This window comes from Larus michahellis, chromosome 1, assembly GCF_964199755.1.
Source record: "Larus michahellis chromosome 1, bLarMic1.1, whole genome shotgun sequence".
Classification (NCBI taxonomy): domain Eukaryota; kingdom Metazoa; phylum Chordata; class Aves; order Charadriiformes; family Laridae; genus Larus; species Larus michahellis.
In genome coordinates this window covers 243,695-270,438 of record NC_133896.1, presented here as the reverse complement: position 1 = coordinate 270,438, position 26,744 = coordinate 243,695, and the positions used below count along the sequence as shown (strand labels likewise).

Genomic DNA, 26,744 nt, shown 5'->3' with positions numbered 1-26,744 from the left:
CTGGAGTCCTGCTCCCCTGCAAGTCCCAGCACTGGGTGCACTGGTGCATGGCGAGCAGTACGTGGGAACACACCCAGGTGTGCACACCTGGAGCAGGAACAACGTCAGTCAGAGGCTCCATTGGCAGGAACCAGCCCACACTGTGCCAGGTAGGGGCTGGGGTCTGTGCTGGGCACCAGAAGGCTGTTCAGAGGAGCACGCAGAGGCCAGGGCAGCGCAGGACTCAGGGCAGGAGACTGCATCCACCATCAAGCAAAGAACGTAAGGCAGGCAGGGGACAGACCAGCCCCAGATCATGGGCAGACGTTTGTCATTTGCCATCTCCCACTCCCACGGGACATCTCTCCCCTGCCTTTCCCCAGTGTGTCCTGCAGCTCAAGCTGTTTCTCCCCCAGCTGTAGGCAGTAGTTTCCCTGCTCCCCTCTCCCTTGTTGTCCCTCATGCTTCCCTGTCCCTAGTGTAGCTTTTCTCTCTCGGAGCCAGGCTCTGGCCCTACCACAGTCACAGCAAGCAGCTGCTGCGTCCTCCCCTGCCCACATCCATTCGGTGCCCTGGGAGGATGCATGCGCTGCCCCTGCCCTCGGCCTGGCAACCCACCGTTGCTCTGATTCCCTTTGTGGCACATGAGCCCTGGCACCTGCCAGCAATGGTGCTGCAGGTTCTCTGTGCACATCTGGAGCTGGCTGGCCTCATGCCATGGCACTGAACTCCCCTCACGCCAGCCTGACAGCAGCCACAGAGGCAGCACTAGACGCCCAAAGACTCAGTGCAGCCAAAGAAATGCTTTTCACAACGTGCTGCACATTCGCACCCAGGTCCCATCAAGACCTTGCCCCGGTGCGTAGAGCGGTCTGCATGCAGCACCCGGTCCCTGAGCACGGCTGTGGGGTGACACGGTCACCAGCTACACAAGCGCTGGGGATCCAGCGTCCTCAGGCAGGGCAGGAAAAAGTCCCATTGCATGAGGCAGCATCTGAGCAGCCAGGACTGGAAGAAGCACCCGCGCCAGTGTGATGTCCAGGAACCTCCAAGACCAGCGGTATTTGTCCCAGACAGAGATCCTGGATCCCAGCTGGATGGGCCTGAGGGGATCCCATCAGCGAGGGCACCCTGGATCCCAGCTGGGTGGGCCCAGGCAGGCCTGGTTCACCAGTCTCCCCCAGACCTTTCCTCTTGATGCCTCCTCAAAGCACATCATGTAGCAATGACCCACCCCTGACTCATAACTGCTGCCGCATCACCTGCAGCCTGCCTGAGCGCGTCCTGTCCCCTCCAGCCTGAGCCCTGCCATCCTTTGCCAGCCCTCACAAGCCTTGTTTCTGCCCTCAGCTCTCCACGCAGCTTCCTCTGAGCACCACAGCCAGGTCCCCATCCCCAGTGCCCCAGACAGGCCACCCCCTCCTGGGGCAGCGCTGCAGAGCCCTCACCAGCCCGAGCCCTCTCCCCACCACCTGCGCTCGGGAGGCCCAGGGCCCTTCTGATGGCAGAACGGGAAGGACAGAACAGCGCTTACCTGAAATCACTGTCACAGGCACGGGGTCACAGCACTCCCTCTTCATCAACCTGCGGACAACAGAGAGCAAGGACAGCATCAGTGCAGTGCACCCCACGCACAGCCCCTGGGCAGACAGGAGACTCAGCCCCGGTGCGGAAGCCGCAGGGCTAGGAACAAGAGCATCCCCAGAGCAAAGCTCCTACAGGACACTGGGAAGAGAGGCAAGGTCACCACCACCTGCCACCCCGCCGCAGCAGAGCGTCCCTGGCCCTCCTGCGCCCAAGCCCTCCTGCCCGCGCAGGGCTGTCCTCACCCCATGGACAGGCACATCCGCTCCCCCCGAGGACAGCCACAGGGGCTCTGCCCCTTGCCCAGCTGGGCTGGGGGACTGGCAGCCCCCTGCCTCTGTCCCACAGCGTGGCTCGGCGAGACCTCAGCGAGGGCAATGCAGCTTCCCGAGGAAATAGCTCAGGCCAGAGCACCAGGGGAGGCGGACACAGCCCCCATGGGTCAGGGGGGTCCACAAGTACTTTTCCCACCCCGGGTCAGCGGGTCCTCTGCACCTCTCCCACCCTGAGTCAGGGGGTTCCCTGCACCTCTCCCACCCCAGGTCAGAGGGTCCTCTGCACCTCTCCCACCCCAGGTCAGAGGGTCCTCTGCACCTCTCCCACCCTGGCTCATCCACTCCCAGGCAGAGCCCTGGGCAGGACGCAGCCTGAGAGCAGAGGCAGGCTCGAGCTGAAATGCCAGCAATGCTAAGGGTCAGCTCCTCCACAAGGTCGACCCTCTTGTTCTGTTTGGGACAAGCAACAAGGGACCAGGGCCCAGCTGCGCCCACCTCCAGAACACAACATGGCAAATGCCCCAGGCTAAATTCAGGAACAGATACAGGCAGTCAGGGAAAGAGAAAAGGGTATCCATAATGTCTGTGCTCTCGTATGTGCTGCAAACGTGCATGCTCTCTCTCCTTGCTTCTTATTAAAGATCCTTTCCGGGTGAGTGGCTGAAATGGCTGCTCTGTTGTAGAAAATTAAAAATGTATGACTTGGGATTTCTTGGAGCACGCCCGTTGTGCTGCAGCTGGTGTCAGCGAGTGCAAGGTGCTGTGGGGGGTAGGGGCCGCCGCAGGGATCCCGATTTTGCAGAGCACTCGGTGTGACACGCGGGCAGCTGGGTGCCACCAGGCTTTAAACATTTTATAAGATATACTCCAGCCTCCTCTGGCAGAAGGATCACAGATGCTGTGATGCACCTGGAAAACTTAGCGGCTATTGTGTGCCTGTGTAAAATGATGCTGCCGAGGCCCCAGTGGGGCTGCAGCACGGTGCTCCGGACACAGCTGCCACTGCCCCACTGACTCCTCTCTTGAGAAAAGCTCACAGGACACCTGAGCCTTGAAAACAGAGGAAACCTACCACAGCTGTTTATGTAGGACCTAAACAAAACAGCACAGGGCATGTGTGCGTCCTGCTTGCACATTTAGTGACCACAGTCAACTGAGTCTCTCTCACGACCCTTAGGACCGGGAATACCAAGGCTGAGTGGGGCTGGCGGCAGGGCAAGGGGCTGCTGTGCCTGCGGGGACATCGAACCTTGGCAAGCACAGCCTTGCAGGGCTGAGGGGTGACACCCTGAGGGGGGACACCGACACAGCCTCCCTCCCACCCATGCACCATCTGAAATCCCTCGCTGCAGCACAGAGTGTGGTCTGAAGCCAGCCCAGGGCACTGACCAGCCCCAAACCCTCCTGCCCCACCACTGCCAGCGGTGCCAGGAGACCCGATTGCTGTGATTAAGAAGCTCAGATGAGGGGGTGGGTTGTGTGGTGCCGCAGAGCAAGAACTCCCCGTCCGCCAAAGGCAGCTCCAGCAGCTCGTGCTCCCAGCTCACCCACCGCCTCAGCCCAGGGATGCGGTGGGTTGGGGCTGGAGCAGCACGGCTACAGCTACATGTCACCACGGGCGGCACAACCCAAACACCCCAGCATGCCTGGTGGCACGGCTCCACACCCTCTGGGCCTCTGCGTAGCATCAGACAGAGAGCTATCTGTGTGGCAGCCATCTGGAGCACAGCAGCCTTCCCCAGAGGCACACCAGATCCCCAGGTTGTGACAGCTGCTGGCACAGCCACGGCACAGCCCCGGGGAGCTGAGCTGCGAGCCCCCAGCGGCACCTTGTCCCGACCCAGCCGAGCATCGTCTGCGCTTTACCACCCTCCCTCGGTATGGGAGCGCTGGGGCAGCGCAGGCAGCACCGGCAGCAAAATGGGCAACAACCGAGCACGTGGGGAATAGGTACCTCCCCAGCCGTCTAACGGGTGCAGGATGGCCACCAGGGCTCCCCGGGGAAATGCAGAACCGAGGGGACTCAGAAACAGGAGGCAAGAATGACCAAAGGGCAAGAAAAACTGTCATAAGAAGAGAAAGGAAAGAGTAGAGATTGCTGCCTTAGAAGGAGGCAAATAAGAAGGGACACAGATAAAAAGCTGTAACATCCTGAACAGTCTGCAGAAAGGAGACGATGCTTCTGCTCTTTTCATCTCACAGCATGAGGGCAGCAGAAAATGTTGTGGGATCTCGCACTAAGAAAAGGAAATACTTCTCCACACCGCCCGTGACTAGATGGTGTAGCTCACTGCCGCAGGAAGCCCCTGAGGCCCGGAATGGTGCAAGTTCCCAGCCAGATCTGGAGGTTTCTGTGGGTGAGGATACCAAGCAAAGTCACCAGCAGCAGCAAACCTGTCGAGGCCGTGCAGCCCCTCCGCAGGCTCTGCTGATGGCCAGCAGGATCAGCCCTTGGCACAGGCAGCCGGTCCCCAGCCGGCCCGCAACTGTGCCAGAGGGGGGCCAGGGCAGCGAGACGGTCCCAGAGGGTGGCTCCGACATGCAGAGTGGCTCCCAGCACCAGTCTTGCTCAGTCTCCAGCAGGATGGATCTTCCTCCTGGCTCCACACTATCTCCATCCCACCCTCACCTCTAGAGCAGATCTGGGCCAGCACAACGACCTCCTGGGCTCCTCCTGAGCTGGGGCTCTCCAGCACCATCTTTTCTGTCCTCAGGTGAGGAGGGCCTGGGGGAACGTTGACCATGGGAATATGCATCCAGTAACGTCAAAGGCACCGATCTGCTCGGGAAGCAGCTCAGGAGATAAATTAAATGCTTATAATATGAGCATCTTCTCCCAACCCTGATAACAGGCAAGGGAGATTTATGAGTTTATTATTGGACCTGATAAATTAAACTCTTCACAGAAGAATAAATTATGCAGATGATCTGCGATGTATTTAGACTGCAGCTTGCACACCGCCAGGATCCGAGCCCTCGCAGTCCCTGAGGATCCTGCTGTCTGTGGAGCCAGAGGGGCCTTGTTCAGATTAGTGGGGAGAGCTCCAGGGAGGCTGTTATTCCCCTTGCTCTTGAACGGCAATTCTGCCTTTCGCCTTTTGCTTGTCTAAGTCTGACTCTTTTATCACGAGTGTCCAGATTCCCTGCTTTTTGTTCAGCTTTTCCCCTTTCCAGGATAAGAGGCAGGGACTGCAGACTCGCAGTAACCACGGCAGCTGGTCCCCAGCAGTCTAACAAACACGACATGATCATAAATGACAAGCCAGTGGAAGTAAAACTGTCCCCAAGACACAACTGGGAGCTGGGAAGCATCTGGAGACTCCTATCTCAGGAGGGCTGTGGGAATGCCTCTCTGCAGAGAGGGATGTCCATGGGGTTATGATACGGCAGATGGGACACACACAGATGCCTGTGATCAGGGTTCATACAGGGGGGACGTGCCCCATTTCTGCCGCCTGAGGTCTCCCGGGGCCCTTACCCACAAAGGGACAATGCCGCTTGGTCCCTCTCACAAGCATTGTCAAGGAGTCCATTCCAGCTGTTCCAGATGAGAAATGCCTTCTTGTCTCATCAAGCCTTCCCTGGCAATAGGGCAGCCACAAACCCGGGCCAAGGGCTACGGTGCCACGAGCAGACACCACTGCACATCTCTGTGCAAGGCCACCGGTCTGGCCACACTGCAGCCAAACCGCCTGCGTGGCACAGCCTGGCACGGCACAGCTGCTCCAGGTAGCCCCCACAGGCCTGTGGGACTCAGGACGGAGGTGAGCAGACAGTCAGGGCAAGCTCAAGTTTGGCCATCATGTCCCAGCAGGCTCCTGTTACAGCTCCAGGGATCCGTGACCATGCAGAGGAGCAGGAGACATCGAGGTACAGCCTGCAGCCCCCGAGCCCCAGCATGCGAAGTCCTGTATCCCCACGCATGCCGGGAGCTGTAGTCCCTTCCTACCGAGGCCAGGAAACATTACCTCATGCTGTAAGGACATGGTTGAGCCTCTGCCGAGCTTCCTCCGGGCAGGGGAAGGTCCCCCGGGCAGCCCTGACTGCGGCTGGCTTCCGCCAGTGCCGAACAATAGTGTCCAGGGCCGAGCACTTGTGGGGCCGCTGCGTTTCCTGCCATTCTTTGTACTCCCCTGAGGATGTCTATAAAAAGCAGAAGAATCCAGACCTGGAAGTCTAAACCACTCCTTAAATAAGCCAGGAATGCCAGCCTCTCCCGGGGGAGGGAGCCCCGCTGTCCCCAGGAGGGAGCAGCTGTGGGGAGGTGGGACGCAGCCCAGGACCCATCAGTTCTGTCCTGGGGAGAAGTGCAGCCCTGAACCAAATGGCACCCTTGGGTTTCTCTAGTGCCAACAAGGCACCAAACCCACCCCTGCCCACCGAGGTCTCCCTGCTGTTCCGGAGCTTGCAAAGTCATCCTCCTTGGCATGAAAGAGCAGCTCCAAGGGCAGCTCCTTCCAAACGAGCAGCCCCTTAGAGCAGGGGCTGGGCTGGAGCATCACCTGCCCCGCCATGGGGGGCCCATGGGAAGGAGAGGCTGTTTGTGGGGTGCAGGCCTCGCACACGTCCTGGGGCTTGGCTCTGCTCGGGAAGGGGCTGGCTCTGATGGTCCCCCCTGCACTGTCCCCGGCTCTGCACAGCCCCATTCCCACCCCAAGTCACCCGTGCAGTCACAGCTGAGCGCACGCAACATCCAGAATCACAAACTCACGGAGCTGCTGTCAGTGAGAGCAGAACATGCTGCTGCCAGAGAACTTTCAATTTTTAATGATAGAAGAGTCTCCTGATCAACCTGCTTCTCAGGTTACCAAAGTCCCCATCCGCTCCGCTCCTCCTGACGAGATGGGCAGCCCGACCGCTGGAAGCGGCACAGACACCCCAGCCCCTGAAAGTTTGGGCTGATCCTGGAGAGACTTTCATAAAGCCAGCGCTGCCTCCCCTTCCCACGCTGCCAACAGGAGCCAAGGCACTCATGAACCAGAGCTTTTGCCTGTTGTCACAGTTACAGCAGCTCAGCTGCATTTAGGAGTGGGATGGCAATTTAGTCTTTGTACTCGTTTTAGCTGCACGGCCTCCCCCTGCTCCAGGCCTGCCATGGCAGAGGGGATTCCTGCCCCACAGCACTGCCAGCCCCAGCAGGCAGCCGAGCCCCCGCTGCACCCCGCAGCTCCTGCTCCCGTGTCCCTGGTGCCAAGGGCAGAGCCGACCACCGGATCCCACCTCCCGGGCCAGTGGTGGGCGCCAGGCTGGGGCCAGAGCAGGCAGAGGGGGCCAGAGCGGGGCAGGGCACGGCTGGTCCCCCTTGCTGCCCAGGACGGGATCCTTTCCTTGCCCCACAGCTCTGCTCCCAGCTTGTCTTGGTTGCCCTCGCAGCCCCTCCTCACCCCGGCACAGAGGCAGAGCAGGGCAGGAGCCAGGAGCGCTGCTGGCCCTCCCGATGCAACCTCCCAGCTGTGGCCATCCCTGGAACACTCCTCATTCTGAGGGCAGTGCCAGGAGCAGCTCCTCTCCCACATCCCGGCCACAGGCGTGCCCCTGCCCCGGCTCTCATGGGAGAGCTCAGCTCTACCCCAAACCCCACCACCAGCCCCTGCCCTGGCTCTCATGGGAGAGCTCAGCTCTACCCCAAACCCCACCACCAGCCCCTGCCCCGGCTCTCATGGGAGAGCTCAGCTCTACCCCAAACCCCAAGCCCCACCGCCAGCTCCTGGCCCAGCTCTGCAGACCCCCACCGCAGCTCTGTGCTGTGCTCCAGGGCAGGACCCACTTTGCCATCACCCCCCAGCTCCTGCGGTGCCTCCGCCAGGGAGCCTCACTCACCCTGCCGGGATGCCGCAGCTTCACCACGCTCTGCGAGACGGGCAGGGGACCCCAGCCTGCCACCCCGGCACTCTCCCACCCCACGGCCCCATACCCGGCTCCTCACCACTTCCACACTCGTGCCTCACCATTTGCATGTGCACTTACGCACACCGGTGCGGAGGCAGCAGTAATAATTTTTAGCTGGTGGAAATCTCAACAGAATATTCTGTTGTTCTGCTCGCGTGTCTGTTTGTGTGCACCTCCAGAACACAACAGTGGTTTAAGTGAACAACGCAGTACAAAACGAACAGTACAGATATGCATTATTCATATCATAATACTACCAAAATTAAGAATACTTAGGTGTTAAATGAATATTTAGGTGTTACATGCTGTACAGCAACAAAAGGTTATTATCTGAAAAAAGGACCTTGTAATATTCTCCTTTGTGCCCTTTTTTGCCCTCAGCCCCTGTCGCCACACACCTTGCAAGTTTGGCAGAGTCGGCAAAATCTCCACAGAGGGCTACCGTGCAGGTGCAAAATGCACAAGAACTTTGTAATGCATTTAAGTGTTAGTATAAGAAAGAAATTATGGAAACTCGTTATGTGTTGTCTCCATTACCCGCATGTCACCATTAAGCGAGAACGACAATGGAAGTTTTCAGTGAAGCCTATAAGGTTCTTGGGGGGAAGGACCCCACCATGCCCCAGCAGGAGCCATCCCTGTCCCCACGCTGTTCCCAGGCATGTCGAGCCGCGAGCCTCCTCGCCAGCATGCAAGCAACGTGCACACCCCACGCTGCCCAGGCGCAGCCCCCCGTCCCAGGGTCTCCAGCTCCCGGAGCACAGGGGCCTGTGCACCCTCCACATCTGTGAGAGCCGCAGCGAGCCCAGCAGACACTGACCAAGAACAACTGCCTGTCCTGGGCAAAGGCACTTGCCGGGAGACCCAGACCAAGAGAAGAGCAGAGCCCAAGCCCTCAGCTCCTCTCCTTACAACCAAGGCTCTGGCACAAACACACAACAGCTGGAAGAACGCCTTGTACGCTAACACAGTGACACACGTTCCCACCGTGCCTTGCTATAGGTACAGTTGCAGACCTGGCCCCACGTTTGACTGTGTTTCTCACAGATGCCTGACAGATGTAACCCTTACATCTCCGAAGGCTTTGAGGATCCCTGCCTATAGACGTCAAGGCAAGAAACGGCAGGTACGGTTCCTGTTTAAATCCTATTTGCTTAACTCCATTGCTCCCTTCATGCCAGCATCCCGATTCACGCAAGCATCCACAGGCACTCGTGGGTACCGGTACCTGTGCGGCCAAAGCCAGCTCTGGAGTTTCCTGCTTCCTTGACCCAGTTTTGGAAGAGTAGGAGAGTGGCAGATTCTCACTTTTCCAGCAGTTCCCCAAGACATCACGGACAGGCAAAATTACAAGCTGAGGCCCAGAGACAAGAGCACAACCACACAAATCCCACACCCTGAGCCCAGAGAACAGCTCGTTATCCGTGACAGCCTGGGGTGGAAGTGACTTACTACACAAATTGTGCTTACACACAGACAACAGAGCACACAGAAAAATGGTGTGCTGAGCATCATGCATAGGTATGTGCAAAGCCCTGAAGGTAGATACACCCAATTATGCACAGATATGGAAGGACCACAAACAGGTAAGTCACAAAAGCAATGGCACACGCTACAAAAGCAATGCCATGCCTGCACCAAAAGTCCCCTGTCTGCCTAAAAACTTCTGGACCACACCTCAGGTGTCATGGTCCCCATCCTCTGATGGATGCTCTGCCAGCATGCACTCTACCGATAAGCAGGGCTCCCAGTCCCCAGCACATCCCATCCACCAACCATGGCCCCTACCCCGGCATGTTTGCACTGCTGCAAAGCCCAAGCACATGGATCACTGCAAATTTCAGCCCTTATCCCCCAAAATAGGCTCCTGCTACAACCACAGCCCCACAGCACATCACAGCCCTTACTCCCCTGCACAGGCACCCCAGTTCCGACCACAGCTCCTGTCCTGAAGCGCCGACATCTCACTGCAAGCCATGGCCCCTATACCCCAAGACATCCCACTGCAATCCACAGCCATGGCCACCCCACAGATACGACCCAATGGAAGCCACAGCCCCGCTCCCCAGAGCACACATCCCACCGCTCACCACAGCCCCCAGCTCCTAGGACGGGCACCCAAATCATGCACCGCAGCCCAAATTCCCTGGCACAAACACAAGGGACTGCGCACCACGGCCCCGTACCCAGCACAGACGCCCCACCGCAAACCACGGCCCCCACTGGCAGCGCTCCCCCCGCAAACCCCATCCCCTGCCCCCCTGCGCGCCCCCCCCGCACCCGGGCACCCCCGCACGGCAGCGCACAGCCCCCGGCCCCGCCGCCGAGCCTCCCCCTGCCCGCGGGGCTGCCGCAGCCGCCTCTCCCGCCCGCCGCGCCACCGGCACCGGGTCCAGCCCGCCGGCGGCGGAGCCCTCCCGCCTGCGCCCCGCCGAGCCGACGGCCCCCGCCCGCCGCGCACCTGCGCGCCCGGACCCGCACCCGGAGCCGGACCCGCGCCCGGACCGTCCGCGGGCGCCCGGTCGCGCTCCCGGGGCAGCGCAGCCGCCCGCCCCCCCGCGCAGGGCTGACCTCCGCTCCCCGCCCCGGCCCCGCCGCCGCCCCCGCAGCTGCCCCGGGGCCGCCCGTTACCTGCGGGGCGGCGGGCGGCGGGGCCCGAGCCACCATAGCGGCGGAGCGGCCGGGGGCAGCGGGGCCGCCGGCAGCGGGAGCGGCGCGGAGCGGGGCGGGGGCGGCGGGGCCGGGGCGGGGAGCGGCGCGCGCGGCGGATCCTCCGCGAACTCGGCCCCCGCCGCCGGCAGCGGGTGTTAGTTTAAGGAGTTGTCATGGCAACGGCGAGCCGGCGCGCGCGGGAAGGGGCGGGCGGAGGGAAACTTCAGAGGCGGCTGCTCCGGCCCCGGCACCGCACCCGCACTGCCCGCCGCACGCGGGGGCTGCTGCCCCGCGCCCGCCGCCGGCACCCCGGGCTCTCCGCTGCCCCGCCGCCCCCGAGGGCCCCCGCTGCTCCCCGACGCCCTCCAGCACCCTCCGCCCGCCCCGGCCCGCGGGGACGCGCTTGGTCCCGGCTCGGCCTTTCCCCGCCGGCGCCCCCGGGGAGAGCGGGCGGGTGGGCGGGGGGCAGCGCCGGCCCCGTCCCACCCCCGCCCGGGGCGGCCCGCGACCCCCGCGGCCGGGCCGTGACACGGGGCGCCCCGCGAGCAGGGCTGGTCTCCTCGCTCCGGGGCCCGGCACCGTCACGGACACGGCCCAGGCCCAGCCCAGCCCCGCGGCCCGGCCCCACGCACCTGCCCCGTGGCATCGCCTGAAGCGTCCCACAGCCACGCAAAGGCCCGCGGGCCAGCCCCGTGCTGCCAGTCCAGCCCCACTGAGCCCACCGCAAAGCACCGGGGCCAGTCCAGCCCCACTGCGCCCACCGCGAAGCCCCACCCGCTGACCCCAGGGCGAGGGACCAGCACTGCCCCGGCTCTGCTGCCCCACCGCGGGTACCTGCCCTTCCCAGGGCTGTCCCAGCCCCACGGCCCCGGCAGGGAGCAGAGCAGCCCCAGTCCCACGTTGCTGGGGGGCTCCCACAGCCCGGCCCCACTGCCGTTACCTGGCACAGGCCCGCGTGCTCCTGCCCCGGCTGCTCTGGCTCCTGGCGCCTGCGGAGCTGGAGCTGGAGCCTACAGGAAACCAGCGTCCGCCAGCTCAGCCCCTTTCCTTCCAGGAAGGGGACACCCCTGTCCCCGCCAGGCTACCGCCCCCCTCTGCGCCCTGCGTCCTGCTGCAGCCGGGCCGAGGCAGCGGACCAGGACGCACGGACGTCCTGGGTCAGGACCTGGCCACAGAGTCCTGCGCGCACAGACATGGCTGCATGTGCATGTCTTTGGGGTGCTGTAGTGTGCTGAGCGTCACAGCGGGTCTGCGTCGTGCTTGCTCCGGGGTCTGTGCACATCCACAGGGGTCAGGATGTGCCTCCGCATCCTATCTGGGGAGCCAGGAAACACCTTGCCCGAGCAGAGATTCTCCCTTCCTGTGGGAGCACCGCCGGCTGGGAGGAAACCCTGCCACAAGGCCGAGAACGGGGCGCCGGCAGCACTGCCCACAGCAGTGCCGGATGGACGGCCAGATGGACAGATGGACAGACGGCGCCCTGGCCTGGGGCGCTTGCTGGGGCACACAGTCTGCCCTGGCCAGGCGCGAGCGGGTCAGAGCAGCCGGGGTGGGGCGCAGGGCACAGGGCTGCGTCACCCTGCAGCAGCTCCCTTGGCACGGCTGTGGTGGGAGGAGAGACCCTACCCTGCCCAGCGGGGACATCCCCTCCCTCCCCGCTGCCCTCCCTGATGTGTCCCCATGCCCCCCGTCTGCCTGGCCTGGCGTGCCCCTGGCCCTGCTCCGCTTGGCAGTCCCCAGGCATGCTACAGCAGCAGCGGTGCAGCACAGGGACATGTGTCTGCACTCAGCTGAAAGGAGGGCAGGCATGCCCTCGACAGCCTGCATCACACAGGGACGTGTGCCTGGCAGCTGCAGGGCCCCAGGGGCCAGGTCTCCTGAATGCCTTGTCCCCCTCCAGCAACAGCCTGCTGCCTCATCCCAGGCCCTGTCCCTGCCTGACCATCATCCCACCTTTGGGCAGTGGGAGTCACCCTGCAGCAGTCACACCAGGCTCAGCTGAGCCGCAGGAGACAGACCCATCCGGCCGGCCGCGGGGCCTCACCAGGCTCTTCTCCCCATCCATGGGACAGCTTTCCAGCATCCCCTGCCTCCTGCGCTGCCCATTGCTCCTACATATCCCTCCTCCACCCTCTGAGGGGAGCTTCATCCACCAAGGAATGTCTTCCTGCTACTTTCCAGGTCAGCATTGGCACCTCAGAGGATGGGAAATAGCGTCCAGGCTTTGTCTGTGCCTTTGGCCTGGTTTTGATCATGACATGTTTAGTTGCAATTGTTTGGGTATTTTTTAGGTCATGGAGGCAAACTTCCTGGATTTCCTTCACAAGCCTGGAGAGCCGAGAACGCACTGTTCCTATAAAGCTGACACGTTCCCCCAGTTCGGTGACTCCGGGCATTTTCTGAGCACTGCAGTGCTCACACCAGCAGCTCAGAGCTGGTGCTGGGATGTGCTCTGCAGCCCCACGGCATCAGGAACAAATCCCAGCTGCACAGGGGGGAAACAGGCTCTGGGGTCATAGGGATGGGACCAGACCCTAGACGCAGGGCAGTGGGATGGGTATGGGGCTTGCAGCCCTAAGAACCCCTTCTAGGCAAAATGACACGTGAATGGGTCCTGGTGGAGGTCCAACAAGCAGGGCCTGGCTGCACGGCACAGGGAGCTAACAAACTGTGAGAGATGGGCCTCGGTGGGGTGGTGTGGAGTAGAACCTTCTCCTTTTGGCCAGCAGCCCCCCAGGAGGGCAGAGGGGGAGATCCTTTCCCAGGTCTCCCTGAGCTGTGGTGGGTCAGCCCGCTCCTGAGCTCCTTCACAACACAGCCCAGGCACACGGCAGCTCAATACCAGCCGCACCTGAGGTATTGAATGTGGCAGCTCCCCTTGAGACCAACCAAGTGTTAAAATAGAGCTGGTATGAGCTGGGAGAAGAGACATCGCTCAGGGGAGAGTAGCCCAAAGTGTGCTCAGCTTAGGGGATCTCTGCAGCAGTCAGCAGGTGTGGTGCAGGCAGTGAGGAACCCCGTGCCAATGCCTGTCCGAGCAACCGTTCCACTACATGCACGCAGCTGGACAAGGCAAGCAACATCCGAGCCATGGCAAGCCCGAGGAACGGGAAGCCATCCCTCCTTCTGCCCCATAGGGAAGTCCCAGTGCAGTCCTGCGGAGTGGACCCATGTTTGTGCCCACGCACAGATGAGAAGCTTCTGTACACAACCCTGAACGACCACGGAGCCGTGCCGGTCCTGGCTGAGCCCTGGCCTCCAAAGAGGTACATTGGCGTGGCAAGCACACAAGGCAGTTGTAGTCCAGTGCGGAGCTTGGTCTGGGAGGCTGAACCAGCACGCAGACAGACAGGTTCTGGCTCAGTGAAGTCGAAGTCCCAAGTCAGGGGCTCTCGATGGTGGTGCAGACACTCCGGGGGGAGATGGGCCCACCAGCTCCAGGGAGCAGGAGCAAGCTCAGCGGGGCTGGGGGGTCCCCACCTGGGGCTGGCACGGGGCAGGGGCTGCAGACGAGTGCTGAGCCATGGAGCGTGGGGCCTCAGCGTGCAGAACAGAGCTCGCTGCCTGTGTTGCCTTCTCCAAAGGTCAGAGAACAAGTGCAATGCAAATGCTGGCGAGTGGGAAGCAGCAGGAAGCCGTGTCTCCCAAACGGGAGTGCGGAGCCAGGCGGAGGCAGGGCCCATCTGGTCCCTCCAGTCTGGCAGCCGGGAGGAGAGTAGAGACCGTGTAGGGGACCAGGGGAGGCAGGGGAAGGGGGCAGACATGGAAGGCAGCCAGATTGCCCAGCTCTGTCAGAGTCTGCTGCTGGGCACACCAGGGCACCCCACAGTGCAGGGCTGGGAAACCAAGTCCGGCAAAGCAGCCGAGGAGGCTCTGCAGGCACTCGTCCTCGGGGTGGTGGCGTACAGCCCATGGGGAAGGAGTGTGGATGATGACCATGGGAACCAAAGGGCCAGGCAGACCTCGGGGGCTGTGGTGGGGATCCAGGCGGCTCCGCTTCCTGAGCTCCGTTGAGCAGACACGGCACCTGTGGCTTCACGTGGGGATGCTACGCAACACCCAAGGTACGGGTCTCACTGCAGGGAAGCAGGGGCAGGTGGTGTCTCTGAATCTCACACTCGGTGCATGCGCTGGGCTCCATCTGGAGCAGGGAACTGCCTTCCCCATGTCCGGACTTCTGGCAGCGCACTTTGCTGAGATCCTGCTGGCCCTGCGGAGGCAAGTAACAGGGCAGCAGGGCCCAGCATCAGAGGGACAGCTCAGCTCCCCTACTTCACACTTGCTCTTTCCATCACTAAGTGGCCGAAGGCACAGGATGGGGTGGCGGGGAGATGGGAGGCTGGCTGAAGCCCCCTCTGTTGCTGTCCTTTGGAGGGAAGGCCATGGTAGCAGCGACTGCTCCGGTGCACTGCACAGTGAGAGATCTGCACAGGAAAGCAGAGGGGCCGGGCTGGCAGTCGCCACGGGGCCGGCAGCATGCCCAGCCCTCCTGGCAGCACAGAGGGGACCATGCCAGCTCCTTCAGCCTCCATCCAAGTCTCCAGGAAGGCCAGGACATGGGCAGGGAACTTCTCAGGCAGCTCTGTGAGGGGCGTTCACTCTGGGTTGGTTAGACTGAAAAGACAGCTATGGATGCCCCATCCCTGGAGATGTTCAAGGTCAGGCTGGATGGGGCTTTGAGCAACCTGATTTAATGAAAGATGTCCCTGCCCAGGGCAGGGGGGTTGGACTAGATGATCTTTTAAGGTTCCTTCCAACCCAAACCTCTCTATGATTCTGCATGCCAGCAAAATGCCTCTCTTACCATATAGTGACACTACTTCTCCCGAGGCACTCCGAGTGCTTAGGGACTGGTTCTAGGGAGAGAAACAATCGGCTCCAGCTGAGCACAGGCAAGGACAGGGCTAATGCCGTGGGCAGAGTGTGCCCAGAAGCCTGTGCACTGGGCAGCACTCCAGCTGCGGGTTTACTGCAGCCCTTGGTGAGGGTGATTCCTGCTGAACTCAATGCCCAGCGCTTCGTTAGAGTCACACTGCTGAAAGCTCTGGCTGGAGATGATGCATCACGCACCACCTGTGATGACAAAAAAGCACAGTACAGATCCTCAGCAGCACTGGCTACCTCAGGCAAAGCCTCAGGTTTCTGCTGGGCTCCGAGTCCCACAGACTGGCGAACCAAGTTCAAGGTCTGGGTCCTGATCTGCAGGGCCCATCACGGCCCCGACCGGCACAAGGAGCCCGGAGCTCTGGGCTAAGGCCATGGCTGACAGCATTGCTCCTCGGGCACACCGACACTGTCCCCAGCCAGGGTGGAACATGCCAGTTGAGGGACAGCTTGCTGCGAGCTCGCCAGGCTCCCCTCCTGCCCTCCCTGCCCCCTGCTCCGAGCAGCGCCACTCCTCGATGGGCCACCTCTGCTGGCATGGGCACAGAGCAGCCCAGACACTGACAGACGGCATACGGCCTTTATCCCCCACATCGCCCTTCCCAAGGTAGAGTGCCCAGCACTGCTTTTGTTGCCTTTGGGGTCTGCTTGGACCCAGCATTCTGCTTTCTGCCTCTGCACTGAGTCCTACCTGGCTGCTCATAGAATAAACTGGATATTTTCCATGATTCCTTCTCTGTGCCGTGTCCCATATGCTGGATCCCATGCTGTCCCCTTCATGGCCATTCCTGGATGTTCAGTACAAAGCTGGTGGTCCAAGAACAGCTCTAAAAGGTGGACAAATGCAGGATGAGGTCTTGTGTTTTCCAACTCTTGATGACAGCAGAAGGTGCAGCTGCCTCTTTTCCCTGAGCTCATGGTGTAGGAGCAGCTGCTGTGGGACTCTGAAATGTCAGATCTTCCTAGCTGACACAGATAAGCCTTGGGCTCTGCCAGCAGCAGCCTCTGAGTGTGCCATTAAGGGCACCCCATGCTCAGCCCTCCGCTTCCTGCAGCAGAGGCTTTGATGAGTGCATGTATCCAACTGCATCTCCCTGATTCGGGCTGTAATCTGTAATCTACCTGGGCAGAGAGCGCAGGCATATGGCAAGGGGGAGCGAGGTGGCAGTCCTAGTACACTGGCTGCAGCCTGTGCTTTCTCAAAAAGGACATCATGCAGCACCACTGCGTCATCAGCGCATATAAGGCATCTCGTATCTTACCACATTTCCTGCCCTTGCCACTTGTGCTGTGCTGGGAAGCGAGTCCAGAACACCACCTACGGCCTGTGCACAGCTTTCGGCAGCATTATCCTGCTCTGGGAACCTCTCGTGCTGAGGTTTGGACACAGTCCCTGTAGTCCTGCTGCTAAAGAGTCTCTGTCTAACGTTAGTGAAAATGCCTCGTCAGTACCAATGTCCCATGTTACCAGCTCCTTCTCTAGCTCATCACGCTGCACGGCAAACACCTTGTCTCATGAGCACCCGGCTGTGTTGCAGTGGACTGCTCTCAGCACACACCTGTGGAAGGTGAAGCCTTGGCATGTGCCTCAGATGACCCTCAGCACAAAACAAACATTACTGGAAGAGTCAAGGATGATTTTACTAGGATGCAACCATCGACAATGCTGTGCCTAGGATCAGGCAGGTAGGTGACATAAAAAGCTTTACTTACAGGTCCCTGTGCCATAAGGCAGAGTTGTCTCTCTCTCTCTAACCAGATCACACCCATCAGGGTACTGATACAGCCTTTGGCCATGGTCCTTACTCCAAACCTCTACCCTAGCTTTTGTTTTGCTGTCATTTGCTCTGGTGCTGCAGACACCTTGGCATACTGAACTCTCCCTTGGCCTCTTTTCAGGGCGGCACTTTGACTCTTTCTCTGAATGTCAGTCTTTGTGCTTCTCCCAAGAATTGCAGACTACCTTACCTAGTGTGCAGAAATGCTGCGGGCCCCTGAGCATGGCGACATGCAGCTGCCTTGTGCCCACGCTCTATGTGGAGCCTCTCAGCTTCCCCAGTGCTTCATGCATGGGGTTAACCTCACACAGCAGCTGACTTTATTCCACCCCACTGGGCACAGCCCAGCCCTTTACATGCTCAGCCTTCTGAGTTTATTTTTCATATAAACATATTTTCAAAGTATTCTCTCTACCAGCTTGCAAAGAGCCCTGAATGCAAATCCTGACCGGCTTTACAGCAAGAAACAACCGCTTCTCCTCTGGGGTGGCATCACCGGTGCTGAGGCGTACCATTTGCATACTCCCAGGATTCACAAACAAGCCAAACTTTTGCAGTCCCCATTGGAAAACAGATGCTGGTCTCCCAGATCAGAACAGTGAGCTTCTCTGCCCATAGACTGGGGCCTCATGGAACTGAGCCCCATCTCCGCACTGCCCGCAGTTGGTGGTGGACCCCCACAGCAGCACCCACGCTGCCTGGTGCAAACCAGGGAGTCTGGGCAGAGGCAGGGCTCAGCCTGAACGAAGCACAGACACCCAGTACCTGCCCACGGTACTTCTGCGGATGGCTCCAAACCCTCTTGCTAACTCCTGATGCCAAGGCTGGGTGTGTTACTGTGTCCTCTATGGGCAGTGAGGCACACTGATCTTCAGGAGCCAGGCCAAAGCCAGCCTAAGCCACCACCTGCACTTGAATCTGCATCATATTTGCACCCACTCTGCACCCACTGCAGGGTGAGTGAGCCATCCTCCACGTGCCGTGCCATAGTCCCTGTGGGGGGCTACCCTGTCCCCCATGTGCCATGCCACGGACCTCCTCCAGCCCAACATCACCAAGCCATCAAATCCTCCTGGGGGCAGGCTTGCAAATGGAAACCATCTGCCCTTGGAAAGGGAATTTGTATGGAGACAGCTGGGTAGGGTGAGATGTTTGGAGCAGGACTGTCTTGGGATGGAGTTGGAGACGAGGAGGCTGGCAGAGGAGGATGGTGGCAGACCTGGATGTGTCGGACACGCTCCCTGCCCTGCAACAGGAACAAGCGCTTGCTGCCTGCATCCCCGGGGCTCTGCTGGCAGCACCTGCCCCTTCCTGCTGCTTAATCACCATTCTCTATGGTAATGAGGCGACAGCTCCTTAAGGGAAACATGCCTGCTAATTAAGCCTTTAATTTGGTGACACTGCACATTTCCAGAGGACGCCTCTCTGCCTGCCTGCAAGGACATCTTCTCCCGGCCTGGCCATGGCACAGCCCTCTGCCTTTGTGCCCTGGCCCTGCCAGAGCCACAGTCCCCACTGCCCCAGGCTCTCACCACAGCGGGTGGTGAAAAGCAGTCACTTCCACACACCTCCACCTCAGCCACCACCATGCTGGAGAGCGGGATGTGCTGTCTGCGGAGCAGGTACACGCAGGGACACTTGCATGGGTGTGCAGGGAGGGCTCACCTGGGCTGTGCTGCCTGCGGGCAGCGTTCACTGCAGGCAGCACTCACCATGGGCCATGCACACACATGGGCAATGTCACTGCAGGCAGGACACACACGGGAATGGCGCTCGCTGCAGGTGTTGTTCGCTGTGGGCAGCGCTCACCGTGGGCCACGCACACGCACGGGCAGTGTCACTGCAGGCAGCAGACACAGAGGGATGGTGCTCACTGCAGGCTGTGCATGCACACAGGCGGTGCTTGCCACGTGCCACGTGCAGCTGTGGACACTGGTCGTTTGGACGGTGCGTCTTTTCAACGTTCACTCTGGTATGCGTGTGGCTGGTTTGTGTTAAGTCTTGTTCCGTTTGGCAAGGACTGGATGATGTCTCTGGTCCGTGTCACATCAGCCCCAGGGCTGTGGTGGCCAGGGCCAGGGCCAGGTAAGGGAAGGGCTGGCTGGCCAGCAGGGAGTGGGTCAGTGCTACAACACCCCGGGAGGGCTGCCTGCAAGAGGCGAGAAGAGGCAGCAGCCTCAGACCACTGTCTGAGCAGCTACTCTGTCACTTCAGAGCAGGTCTGTGGAAATGACAGGAGTGCTGAGGTCCCCGAGCTGAGCTGGGGGGGTCTCTGCCCCCTCTGATGGCAGGTTATCAGGTGCAGGCAGTGGTGGTTCACTGCACCCCACGAGGGCTTTGCACAGGCGGTACTCTCCAGATGTCTCTCTTGGAGCACTTTGAAGGGTGTAGGCATGGATCCTGGCAGAGGTCTCCACTCCCACTCCTTGCTCCGTCACACCCCATGGTAGAAGGGCCTCCTGCTCCCTTTGTGTCCACGACACTGAATGCAGCGAGGCACCACCTCAGCCACTTGGCGCTGATGGTACCAGGAGCCTGTGGCTGGGGATATTTCTGCAGGGACTGGCTTTGGCCATGATTTGTCATCTCCACGTTGCACTAACGCACCTGCCTCGCTGGTGCGGGCTGGAGAGGCCAGCAGGCAGACAAGGGGCTGCACATGAGCCAGCAGCTTTGCCGACCAGGGGACCAGGAGCATCTCTCTTGGTGCCCACCTGCAGGTCAGCACGGCCCAGCATGGCATGGCCTGGTGTGCCAAAATTGCGTGGGCGTCCCACAGCCGCCGTGGGGGACACTGGTCTCAGGGAATGCTGCCCTGCCACCACATCCTCTGTAAGCACACAAGGCCGAGCGGGGCACAGCTTCTGGGTACCTCGCGGCACAGCAGGAGTCACTGCATGATGTGGGAAAATGTCCCTGTCACATCTGGGCTGTGGGGTACGAGAGTGCCCGCTGCCATGGCAGGTCGGGGACTGCACGCGTGGTGTCTGGCGGCACATGGGGCCTCCAGAGCGGGGAAGTTGGTGTCTCCACTTGTGTCCTGACAGGAGGAGGGTCGCTGCCCTCCCCACAGCAGAGCCCAGCCCCGGAGTGGGATGGGACCTGCTGCATAAAGCTGACGGCAGCCTCTCCCCTCTCGGCAGCGTGCTAATTAGTGAGGTGCTAAGCCCTGAATATTATTCATTGCTGTGATTACACATTCAGATAAGCACGAGTCGTGCAGTTATTGCCATGTGATTACAGCTCACTCTGGGATTAATCAGGTACCTCTCTCCCTCAAAAACCCTGGAAGTCAGTTGCAGCGATCTGCAGGAGTGGCCGGCAGGTGGGGAGGGAGCTGCCAGGATGGCGACAGAGATGGACAAAGGTGTGGGGATCGTGATGGCAACAGGAATGGAAACAGTAATCAGCATCGGGACGGGAATGGTGCCGGGGTGGACATGGCAATGGGACTGTGAATGGGTCTTGGGCTGGGGGCAGGGGTAGAGATGGTAATTTTGGGAAGGGCCAGTGAGTGGGGCAGGGAGGTAGATAAATCAGAGGAGGCCAAGCACAGTTTGGCTGCAGGGAGTGATTTTGCAGGCACATATTAACACAGCAGGCTGCTATGAGACCACAGCAGGGTTTGCTCAGCTCGTCTGATGGTGCTCAGTGTGGGGCACAGCTCTGCAACTCTGGGGCTCCTAGAGTGGTGCAGGCACCCCCCGGACAGGGAGGAGCCCCTCCGAGCCAGCAGAGAGTGACCCTCTGCGCCAGAGAGAGAGCAGTTATCCCACGGCCAAGGGAGCAGCACAGGTGGGTGCTCAGGACATGCGTGGAGGCAGCTGGCCAGAGCGGGGCCGGGGCTGCGTCTCACCCATGCAAGCACTTGGGAAGTGACATACCCGGGCAGTCCAGGGCTGCGGACACAGCAGGCAGGATCCTTGGCATCCCTCCCCGGGGGCAGAGGACCCTGCCTGCTGGGGTGTGCTGGCAAGGGGCAGCAAGGCACAAGGCAGGGAGCTGGGGAGCCGGCATGGCTCGTGCCAGAAGATGAGCAGTTGCCCCAGACCCCACTGGGGCAAAGTCACTGCCTCACACCTGTACACCTGTCCAGGGAGGATGTCCTGCGGTCATAAGCCCAGAGCATGAAATGCCCCAGGAACCAAAGCTCTGCTGGGCTGCGGGGCAAGGGCCACCGCTGTCCGCCTTGGGGTAACAGCTGTGGAGAGAATATGTGTGCGAGGGAGGTGCTCCGTTTCCCCAAGAAACAGAGACTGCAGAAAAGGGGCAACATGCCACAGCATTGCTGAACATGATGTAACTGCCCAAGATCTGCTTGGACTGAGCTCCAGGGACAGCATGCACACCAGAGTCTGCTGTACGTACATCAGATTGCATCTGGGCACAGTGTTCCCCTCCTCACCATCCCTGGTGTAGGCACATCCTGGCGTGCTCACATGGATACCGAGTACAAAGAAGATGCAGACGGGGCATGCTGCCAAGCCTGCCTGCCCGGCTTCCTAATTCAGCAGCACTAGGTGATCATGCCTCCCTGGTCTCTGCCACGACTAAAGCTCTGCATGGCACCTGCTTCCAGTAAGACATAGGCAGACCCACAGCACCACCAGGCAGAGCAGCCGGTGAGCACAGCTCTGTTCCGCGGGGCCGTCCTGAGCACAGGCTGTGGCACACAAACCCATGAAACAATCAGGAACACAATCCTCACGCGCAGCACTCACAGACGGAGCAGGACCTGAGCCCAAGGCACCAGGAGCACACACTGCGCACTCAAACCAGCCCAACCCTGGCATCATGACACAGTGACGATGTTATGGTACCCAAAAAGCAGGCACTACCACAGCCAGCTCACACCAGTCTTCTTTGTCCCCATCCCCATGAACTGGTTCCTCAGGAACTCTGGTAACTTCAGGGTCTCATCCTTGTCTCACGTACAATCTGTTACATGGGCCAACAGCCTGGTTCTGATGACTCTTGCCAACATATTTCACCTTTGGTACCAAGGGCACTTGTTCAGCAGTAAAGCTTATAGGCAAAAGGCTCCTGAGGGCAGTTGTGCCCATTCCTCTGGGAGCTGAGGTCACTCATCACCGCCTGCTCCAGGCACAAGCACATCTATAAACGGCCTTTGCAGTAATGGCCAGTGAAGGGCAGAAAGGGACCTGAGGGTGCTGGTGGGCACAGCTCAGCAGGAGCCAACTGTTGGGCCTGGCACCCAGAGGGCAAACCGCATCCCGGGGGGCATCAGACACAGCACGACCAGAGAGGGGAACGTCCCGCTGTGCTGGGCGCTGGCGCGGCCTCACCTGGAGCTCTGTGTGCAGTGCTGGGAGCCACCATTCGAGAAGGACGTGAAGGTCCTGGAGTGTGCCCAGAGGAGGGCAGCCGAGCTGGCGGCGGGCTGGAAGGCACGTCCTCTGAGGAGCGGCTGAGGACTCTGGGTTGGTCTGGTTTGGAGAGAAGGGGGCTGAGGAGCGACCTCATGGCTCTGCAGCTCCCTGAGGAGGGACGTGGGGAGGGAGGTGCCGAGCTCTTCTGCCCGGGACCCAGGGACAGGACGCCTGGGAATGGTTCAAAGCGGGGCCAGGGGAGGGTCAGACTGGACGTGAGGAAGCATTTCTTTATCGAGAGATTGGCCAGACTCTGGAAGAGGCTTCCTGGAGAGGTGGTCGACGCCCCGAGCCTGTCAGTGTTTAACAGGCAGTTGGACAATGCCCTTAACAACATGCTTTAACTTCTGGCCAGGCAGTTGGACTAGATGATCGGTGTAGGTCCCTTCCAACTGAAATAGTCTATTATTCTATTCTATTCTATTCTATTCTATTCTATTCTATTCTATTCTATTCTATTCTATTCTATTCTATTCTATTCTATTCTTCTATTCTATGCTATGCTATGCTACTCTACTCTACGCTATGCTAGTCCAGTCTATTCTGCCTGTGCATAGGCCAGTGCAGCCACATGGCTCGGGGGGGACAGGGCTGCAGGAGAGCACAGGGGGTGCCAGATGAAAGCTGTCCTGCTCTGCCTGCCCCTGTGTCTCTGCTCTTCACCAGTCCCCTGTGGCCTGTCCCTGCTGCCCCGTAGTTCATCTCCCAGCACTCCCAGGGATACCCGGCTCACGGTGTTGCTCTCCTGGCTCCTGTCGGTGCTGGCTGCGGCCCTCGGGGAGGCACTGGTGGGGACAGCAGGGACAGAGGCAGGCCCTGCAGTCACATCCAAGCATCCAGAGGTCTTGATGCAGCCTCTGGTGTGACAGCCACAGTGGGGCTGCCTGGTCAGGAGAACCAACTGTCAGGTTGCAAACAAGCTCAGCAGCTGTGGGCAGAGGCTTGGTGCAGGGTGATATCGTGGGCCAGGGACATGGTGTCACTGCGCGGCGGGTGTCGCAGGCTGCCCGGAGCAGCTCCCAACCCACAGCTCCAGCACAAGCCCCACAGCAGGATGCCAGGCCCTCACTCCGAGCCAGCACAGACAAGCTCCAGCTTTACTGCACCACCGAGAAGACAGACATCAGAGAGAGTCACAAAGAGCTCATGGGGCAGAGATAACCTGCCGTCTATGCAAAAGGTGTCATGGAGCAGATCCCCCATCCTCCCTTGCCCCATGCTAAATCCTCTCCCACAGCATCCTCTCCGCATGCCCAGAGTGATGGACCAGCACTCACTGTGATACATGGGACTATTACTCTGAACACCGAGGCATTAAATATTGAGCAGCAGTTAAATGCTCATTAGATAGATTTAAACATTAAGACCCAAAGAGCCATTAAATATGCAGTGTGCAGGGTGGGGGGATCTGATGATTGACTGCACACCATCTCCTTTGTGCAGAGCTGCTACAAGCTTCCCAGCCCAACTGAAGTCTCTTTGCGGTAGACATGTCTGCTCCACCTTCTGAAATGTCTCGCAGCAGCCTCCTGCAGCTGCAAGAGGTGGGGGAGAGACGAGCTCTGGGAAGCAGCAGGATGTGGAAGAGCAGCTCAGCGCAATGAAGAACAGAGCGCATCTCCGGCACAGGGCGGCCCCGAGCAGAGAGCGAGCTCCTGGCATACAGCTGGCCTCACTGCAGGCAGCTGTGGTGGCCTCAGCAGCAGTGATGGAGCTCTGCAGGCAGCTGTGGGGCTGTGCAGGGACAGAGCCTTCCCCTTGGGGCAGGGTCCTGGGGGCACAGCATGGCACCGGACAGGGGGACTTGTGGGCTCCCAGGCACCCTGCAAGGTTTCCTCTCTCGCCGCCTCACCTTGCTCTGCCCTCGTGAGCACCCTGCCCTCCACACTCCCAGTGTGCCCCCAGTCACCAGCACCCCAAATGCACTCCAACACTCTTACAAGCTCTGCCCTGACTCCACGGCCGCTGACGCGGCACTCGGGTCCGAGCATCAACCGCCCCAGCCGTGAGTCACAAGGACACAGGGGCTCCCACAGCCTGTGGGATCCTGCTCCAGGGAGCAGTGCAGAGGGATTTCTGGATGCTCTGGACTGCAGCCCCGGAGATGGCTGAGGTCTTACGTGTCCCCAAACCCCCTGCAGGATACACTGTCTGGGGGCACAGCTCACCCTCCAGTTCCAGGCAGAGCAACAAGCAGCATCAAGCAGCGTCCCAAGCCCCGCCACCCAGCCGGGAGAGTGGGAGGGAAAGGCCCCCACATGGCCTGGCCAGCTCGGAGGTGGCTGCAGATGGGGGGGCACCAGTGGTTTTTGGAGAGGGTGATTAGCAAAGGAGAAAAACTGTGCTGCCAGAAGCAGTTTCTTCCCCTGTAACACCTTTCCCTTAACATGTTGTCCTTCAGCCTGCTCTCTCCAAGGCGTTCTTGGTCTGCCACATTTCCCGAGCCCACTCCTCTCCCCTCCGTCTGTTGTGTCCCCTCCTCGCTGCTTGGATCACCCACTGTGCATAACCTCAGCCCCCAGGAAGGCCCCAATTGCCTCCTGCACCAAAAAGCTGCATTTGGCTCCCATTTGGGAAAAATACCAATTTCCCACGTTAGTTAGTTTGGCACTGAGAATATCCTGCTCTGTTCCCGATGGGCCATGGCAAAGCCAGCGTCGTCCTGCAGTCTGCTTCCTCCCTCTGCTCCTGCTCACTCAGCTGCACTCCCCATCTGCTTTGCAGGAAAAGCATCTTCTTGCATGACATGCAACCTGCTTTATTTGAAGACAAGTCACAAATTATTTCTGCCAGAGCCCTAGTCCCAGCCCGTGCCTGTGCTTTGTGTTCGAAAGGCCTGCTGTCAGCACACCATCCCCATCGTCTGGCAATCGGAGTGCTCATTCCAGGGAGGCATGGATCTGCATGGGTGCAGGCAGGGCGGCAGGACGGGGTGAGGAGGGATGGTGGGACATCATCTGAGCTTGGTTTGCACAGACACAAGAATGCAAATTATGGAGGTAGGAACAAGGTGTGGGGGGGGTTGAGGGACCTCTTGAGATTGCAAAAGGGTAGCGTCCCTTCAGTGCCATGAGCTCACAGGGGAACGGGGGGCAGCTCTTGGGCAATGGGACTGCTTTTCCCGGGAAGCTGACCAGCTAATCCTGCCCTATCCCGTGGTCCAGGGAAGCACAGCTGGGTCTTCTCCTCTGTGGCACAGCCCTCTAGGAGCGTAGCCCTCTAGGAGCTTCTGCCACTCACTTCCCATCTTCCCAGCAAGGACCATGTGGGGACAAGTGTCTGTCACGCTCCTAAGGCAGCCCAGAGGGTGGTGGGGCAGGGCTGATGCTGCAGCACCCGCGGCAGAGGAAACGTCACCTCAAGGCCAGCTGCAGCCCCGCTCAGTGCCAAGCCACGGTCCAGGCACAGGACAGACAAACAGATGCTCCAAGCGGCTCTTGGGGACCCTGGTCCCTTGGGATGTGGCAGTGCCCACCTGGGCAGCCGCGGTGGGAGGAGGCAGGTCCCCACACACTGGGTTGGGCGCTGCTGCCCTATGTTGGAAAGAGAGAGGCCAGGAACGTGGCCAGAGCCTCCCGCTGCTCCTCAGCTCCTGGCCGGCATGTCTGCGCTGGTGCAGGGCAGCAGCCTCTGAGGACAGGGGCAGGCGCGGGCCAGGGAGCACGGCCTGGCCTATGGCAAGCCCCATGGCGGCCGGCCTCAGCCTCCCCCTCACCAGCACCAGCCCGACCCAGCCGCAGGGCCACAGGACCAGCAACCAAAACACCAGCAGAGTCGCAGGAGGTCATCCTCCCCCTCTGCTCTGCCCTGGGGAGGCCACATCTGGAGCACTGTGTCCAGTCCTGGGCCCCCCAGTTCAAGAAGGACAGGGAACTGCTGGAGAGAGTCCAGCGGAGGCTACGAAGATGATCAAGGGACTGGACCATCTCTCTTATGAGGAAAGGCTGAGAGACCTGGTGCTGTTCAGCCTGGAGAAGAGAAGACTGAGAGAGGATCTCATTAGTGCTCACCAATAGCTAAAGGGCGGGTGTCAAGAGGATGGGGTCAGACTCTTCTCAGTGGTGCCTGGTGACGGGACAAGGGGCAACGGGCACAAGCTGGAACACCGGAAATTCCATCTCAACATGAGGAAAAACTTCTTTACTGGGAGGGTACCAGAGCCCTGGCACAGGCTGCCCAGAGAGGCAGTGGAGTCTCCTTCTCGGGAGATATTCCAAACCCACCTGGACGTGTTCCTGTCCAGCCTGCTCTGGGTGACGGGAGTTGGACCAGATGATCTCCAGAGGTCCCTTCCAACCCCCACCATTCTGTGG

At 60.2% G+C, this 26,744-nt stretch overlaps 1 protein-coding gene across 10 annotated transcripts in view; it reads right to left on the bottom strand.

The window, feature by feature from the left end:
* SHANK3 (SH3 and multiple ankyrin repeat domains 3) overlaps positions 1–11,363 on the bottom strand; it is a 378,942-nt gene extending 367,579 nt beyond the window's left edge. For 6 of the 10 annotated variants that reach the window (XR_012585285.1, XM_074573077.1, XM_074573076.1 and 3 more), the window contains exons 1-2: positions 10,359–10,489; positions 1,514–1,563 (exon numbers count right to left, since the gene is read on the bottom strand). The gene's annotated coding sequence lies outside the window, so the exon portion shown is untranslated. Of the gene's footprint in view, positions 1–1,513; positions 1,564–8,955; positions 9,018–10,358; positions 10,490–11,319 lie in introns of those variants that run through there. The other 4 variants (XM_074573072.1, XM_074573074.1, XM_074573070.1 and 1 more) reach the window with 4 other exon arrangements.
* Positions 11,364–26,744: the final 15,381 nt, after the last annotated feature.